The following is a 6,000-nucleotide window of genomic DNA, read 5'->3' on the forward strand; positions in this document are numbered from 1 at the left end:
TACTTGTTTTATCTTCCTATGCTTGTTACTTTGCTCTTCATGAACTTGTTTATTTACAAGATTCCTATGCATAGGAAGCATGTTAGGCTTAAATGTGTTTTGAATTTGCCCCTTGATGCTCTCTTTTGCTTCAACTACTATTTCTTGCGAGTGCATCATTAAAACTGCTGAGCCCATCTTAATGGCTAAAAAGAAAGAACTTCTTTGTTTTATATTTGTGTCTTGGAAGTTGTTTACTACTGTAGCAACCTCTCCTTATCTTAGTTTTGTGTTTTGTTGTGCCAAGTAAAGTCTTTGATAGTAAAGTAAGTACTAGATTTGGATTACTGCGCAGAAACAGATTTCTTTGCTGTCACGAATCTGGGTCTAATTCTCTCGTAGGTAACTCAGAAAATTATGCCAATTTACGTGAGTGATCCTCGGATATGTACGCAACTTTCATTCAATTTGAGCATTTTCATTTGAGCAAGTCTGGTGGCCTAATAAAATCCATCTTTACGGACTGTTCTGTTTTGACAGATTCTGCCTTTTATTTCGCATTGCCTCTTTTGCTATGTTGGATGAATTTCTTTGATCCATTAATGTCCAGTAGCTTTATGCAATGTCCAGAAGTGTTAAGAATGATTGTGTCACCTCTGAACATGTTAATTTTTATTGTCCACTAACCCTCTAATGAGTTGTTTCGAGTTTGGTGTGGAGGAAGTTTTCAAGGGTCAAGAGAGGAGGATGATATACTACGATCAAGAAGAGTGAAAAGTCTAAGCTTGGGGATGCCCCGGTGGTTCACCCCTGCATATATTAAGAAGACTCAAGCGTCTAAGCTTGGGGATGCCCAAGGCATCCCCTTCTTCATCGACAACATTATCAGGTTCCTCCCCTGAAACTATATTTTTATTCGGCCACATCTTATGTGCTTTACTTGGAGCGTCTCGTGTGCTTTTGTTTTTGTTTTTGTTTGAATAAATTGGATTACATCATGCTTGTGTGGGAGAGAGACACGCTCCGTCGGTTCATATGAACACATGTGTTCTTAGCTCATAATATTCATGGCGAAGTTTCCTCTTCGTTAAATTGTTATATGGTTGGAATTGGAAAATGATACATGTAGTAATTGCTATAATGTCTTGGGTAATGTGATACTTGGCAATTGTTGTGCTCATGTTTAAGCTCTTGCATCATATACTTTGCACCTATTAGTGAAGAATACATAGAGCATGCTAAAATTTGGTTTGCATAATTGGTCTCTCTAAAGTCTAGATAATTTCTAGTATTGAGTTTTGAACAACAAGGAAGACGGTGTAGAGTCTTATAATGTTTACAATATGTCTTTTATGTGAGTTTTGCTGCACCAGTTCATCCTTGTGTTTGTTTCAAATAACCTTGCTAGCCTAAACCTTGTATCGAGAGGGAATACTTCTCATGCATCCAAATACTTGAGCCAACCACTATGCCATTTGTGTCCACCATATCTACCTATACTACATGGTATTTTCCCGCCATTCCAAAGCAAATTGCTTGAGTGCTACCTTTAAAATTCCATCATTCACCTTTGCAATATATAGCTCATGGGACAAATAGCTTAAAAACTATTGTGGTATTGAATATGTAATTATGCACTTTATCTCTTATTAAGTTGCTTGTTGTGCGATAACCATGTTCACTGGGGAACGCCATCAACTCATTGTTGAATTTCATGTGAGTTGCTATGCATGTCCGTCTTGTCTGAAGCAAGAGAGATCTACCACCTTCATGGTTGGAGCATGCATATTGTTAGAGAAGAACTTTGGGCCGCTAACTAAAGCCATGATTCATGGTGGAAGTTTCAGTTTTGGACACATATCCTCAATCTCATATGAGAATAATAATTGTTGCCACATGCTTATGCATAAAAGAGGAGTCCATTATCTCGTTGTCCATGTTGTCCCGGTATGGATGTCTAAGTTGAGAATAATCAAAAGCGAGAAATCCAAAATGCGAGCTTTCTCCTTAGACCTTTGTACAAAGCGGCATGGAGGTACCCCATTGTGACACTTGGTCAAAACATGTGCATTGCAAAGATCCGGTAGTCCAAGTTAATTAGGACAAGGTGCGGGCACTATTGGTACACTATGCATGAGGCTTGCAACTTATAAGATATAATTTACATGATGCATATGCTTTATTACTACCGTTGACAAAATTGTTTCATGTTTTCAAAATCAAAGCTCTAGCACAAATATAGCAATCGATGCTTTCCTCTTTGAAGGACCATTCTTTTACTTTTATGTTGAGTCAGCTTCACCTATCTCTCTCCACCTCAAGAAGCAAACACTTGTGTAAACTTTGCATTGATTCTTACATATTTGCATATTGCATTTGTTATATTGCTTTGCATTGACAACTATCCATGAGATATACACGTTATAAGTTGAAAGCAACCGCTGAAACTTCATCTTCCATTGTGTTGCTTCAATGTCTTTACTTTGAATTATTGCTTTATGAGTTAACTCTTATGCAAGACTTATTGATGCTTGTCTTGAAGTGCTATTCATGAAAAGTCTTTGCTTTATGATTCAGTTGTTTACCCATGTCATATACATTGTTTTGATCGCTGCATTCACTACATATGCTTTACAAATAGTATGATCAAGTTTATGATGGCATGTCACTCCGTAAATTATCTTTGTTATCGTTTTACCTCGCTCGGGACGAGCAGAACTAAGCTTAGGGATGCTGATACGTCTCCAACGTATCGATAATTTCTTGTGTTCCATGCCACATTATTGATGTTATCTACATGTTATATGCACACTTTATGTCATATTCGTGCATTTTCCGGAACTAACCTATTAACAAGATGCCGAAGTGCCGCTCTCGTTTTCTCGCTGTTTTTGGTTTCAGAAATCCTAGTAACGAAATATTCTCTGAATCGGACGAAATCAACGCCCGTGTTCCTATTTTACCCGAAGCATCCAGAACACACGAGAACCGCCAGAGAAGGGGCGGGGCCACCACACCACACCCCGGCGCGGCCAAGGGGGGCGCGCCCCTAGGGTGTGGGCCCCCAAGAAGCCTTCCCGCGCCGCCTCTCCGCCTATATAAAGCCCCCGACCTAAAAACCTCGGGCGTTCGACGAAAACCACGTAAACCTTCCGCAGCCGCCGCCATCGCGAAGCCAAGATCCGGGGGACAGAGTCTCTGTTCCGGCACCCTGCCGGAGCGGGGAAGTGCCCCCGAAAGGCTTCTCCATCGACACCGCTGCTATCTCCACCGCCATCTTCATCACCGCTGCTGCTCCCATGAGGAGGGAGTAGTTCTCCATCGAGGCTCGGGGCTGTACCGGTAGCTATGTGGTTCATCTCTCTCCTATGTGCTTCAATACAATAATCTCATGAGCTGCCTTACATGATTGAGATTCATATGATGATGCTTGTAATCTAGATGTCATTATGCTAGTCAAGTGAGTTTTACTTATGTGATCTCCAGGAGACTCCTTGTCCCACGTGTGTAAAGGTGACAGAGTGTGCACCGTGTGGGTCTCTTAGGCCATATTTCACGTAATACTTACTCAATGTTGAATGGCATAGTGAGGTGCTTATTTATATCTCTTTATGATTGCAACATGTTTTGTATCACAATTTATCTATGTGCTACTCTAGTGATTTGTTATTAAAGTAGTTTATTCCTCCCGCACGTGTGCAAAGGTGACAAGTGTGTGCATCGTGTTAGTACTTGGTTTATGCTATGATCATGATCTCTTGTAGATTGCGAAGTTAACTATTGCTATGATAATATTGATGTGATCTATTCCTCCTACATATGCATGAAGGTGACAAGTGTGCATGCTATGCTAGTACTTGGTTTAGTCTCGTTGATCTATCTTACACTAAAGGTTACTAAAACATGAGCATTATTGTGGAGCTTGTTAACTCCGGCATTGAGGGTTCGTGTAATCCTACGCAATGTGTTCATCATCCAACAAAAGTGTAGAGTATGCATTTATCTATTCTCGTTATGTGATCAATGTTGAGAGTGTCCACTAGTGAAAGTGTAATCCCTAGGCCTTGTTCCTAAATACCGTCGTTGCCGCTTGTTTACTCGTTTTATCGCGTTACTACCGCCGCGTTACTACCGCTTGTTTATCGTCCCGGGCAAAGCACTTTTCTCGGTGCCGTTGCTACTACTTATTCATACCACCTCGTATTTCACTATCTCTTCGCCGAACTAGTGCACCTATTAGGTGTGTTGGGGACACAAGAGACTTCTTGCTTTGTGGTTGCAGTGGTTGCATGAGAGGGATATCTTTGACCTCTTCCTCCTCGAGTTCGATAAACCTTGGGTATCCACTTAAGGGAAACTTGCCGCCGTTCTACAAACCTCTGCTCTTGGAGGCCCAACACTGTCTACAGGAAAGGAGGGGGAACGTAGACATCAGTCCCCAACACAGCTAATACACTTGTCAGATGTATAGGTGCACTAGTTCGGCGAAGAGATAGTGAAATACAAGTAATATGGATGATTGTAAGTAGTAATTGCAATCTGAAATAAAAATGGCTGCAAGCAAACATGTAACAAAACTTGTTGGAAACGGAGTTTCAATGCTTAGAAACAAGGCCTAGGGATCATACTTTCACTAGTGGACACTCTCAACAATGATCACATAAATAAATAACTTCTCTTCACTTGTGCTACTTTCAAACACTCTCTTGTTGGATAACAAACACCATTCATTGTGTAGGGCTATAAAAGCACACCTCAAGCCGGAGTAAACAAGCTCCACAACGTCCGGAGTTCATATTAAAGTAACCTCTAGAGTGCATAATAGACCGTTGCAATTTAGACCGAGTACTAACATAGCATACACACTGTCACCAATAGCTATGAAAGGGGGAATAGATCGCATCAATACTATCATAGTAATAGTTAACTTCATAATCTACAAGAGATTACAATCGTAACCTACGCCAAGTACTACATGATGCACACACTGTCACCTTTACATCATGGAGGAGGAATAGACTACTTTAATAACATCACTAGAGTAGCATAGATTAATAGTGATACAAAGCTCATGATCACATAAAGATCACACCATGGGAGAGAGAGATGAACCACATAGCTACCGGTAGAGCCCTTAGCCTCGGGGGAGAACTACTCCCTCCTCACCATGGGAGACAGCAGCGGCGATGAAGATGGCGGTGGTGTCGATGGAGATCACTCCGCGGGCAATTCCCCGTCCCGGCAGCGTGCCGGAACAGAGACTTCTGTCCCCCGAAACTAGGTTTCGCGATGGCGGCGGCGCTCCTGGAGTCTTTCTGGAGTATGATTGATTGATATAGGGTTTTCGCGTCGCGAGGAATATATAGGCGAAAGGGCGGCGTCGGAGGGGTCCCGAGGGGCCCACCCCATAGCTGGGCGCGCCCCCCTCCTTGGCCGCGCCGCCAGGTGGTGTGGGGCCCCCTTGGCCCCTCTCCGTCTCTCCTTCGGTGTTCTGCTTCCGTCTCGGTAAAATAGGAGGTTTGGCTTTTGTTTCGTCGAATTTCGAGAATATTGCCCGAACAGCTTTTCTGGAACCAAAAACAGCAGAAAACAGGAACTGGCACCTTGGCATCTCGTTAATAGGTTAGTGCCGGAAAATGCATAAAATCATTATAAAGTGTGAGCAAAACATGTAGCTATTGTCATAAAACTAGCATGGAACATCAGAAATTATAGATACGTTGGAGACGTATCAGTCGTCGATGGGCGCAGGCTAGGATCATCGGCCCGGTTCCGTGAAGGCCACGAAGGCAACGGCGCTGCCCCATGATCTTTGTTTCCAAAGTCATCATTGTCGCCGCCGTTCCCTCGGGATTCTACCCCCAAATTGTTGACCGCGAATGTAATAATAGATGCGTCGGCGACGCGCCCCTGATGCGGGCTTGTGGCTACTGCTGCTCATGCATGCTACTCCCTCCGGTCTTTTCTAATTAACTCAAGTACAAAGTTGTACTACATCCGAGTCAATTAAAAGAGACCGGA

Source organism: Lolium rigidum, chromosome 5 (assembly GCF_022539505.1).
Source record: "Lolium rigidum isolate FL_2022 chromosome 5, APGP_CSIRO_Lrig_0.1, whole genome shotgun sequence".
NCBI lineage: Eukaryota > Viridiplantae > Streptophyta > Magnoliopsida > Poales > Poaceae > Lolium > Lolium rigidum.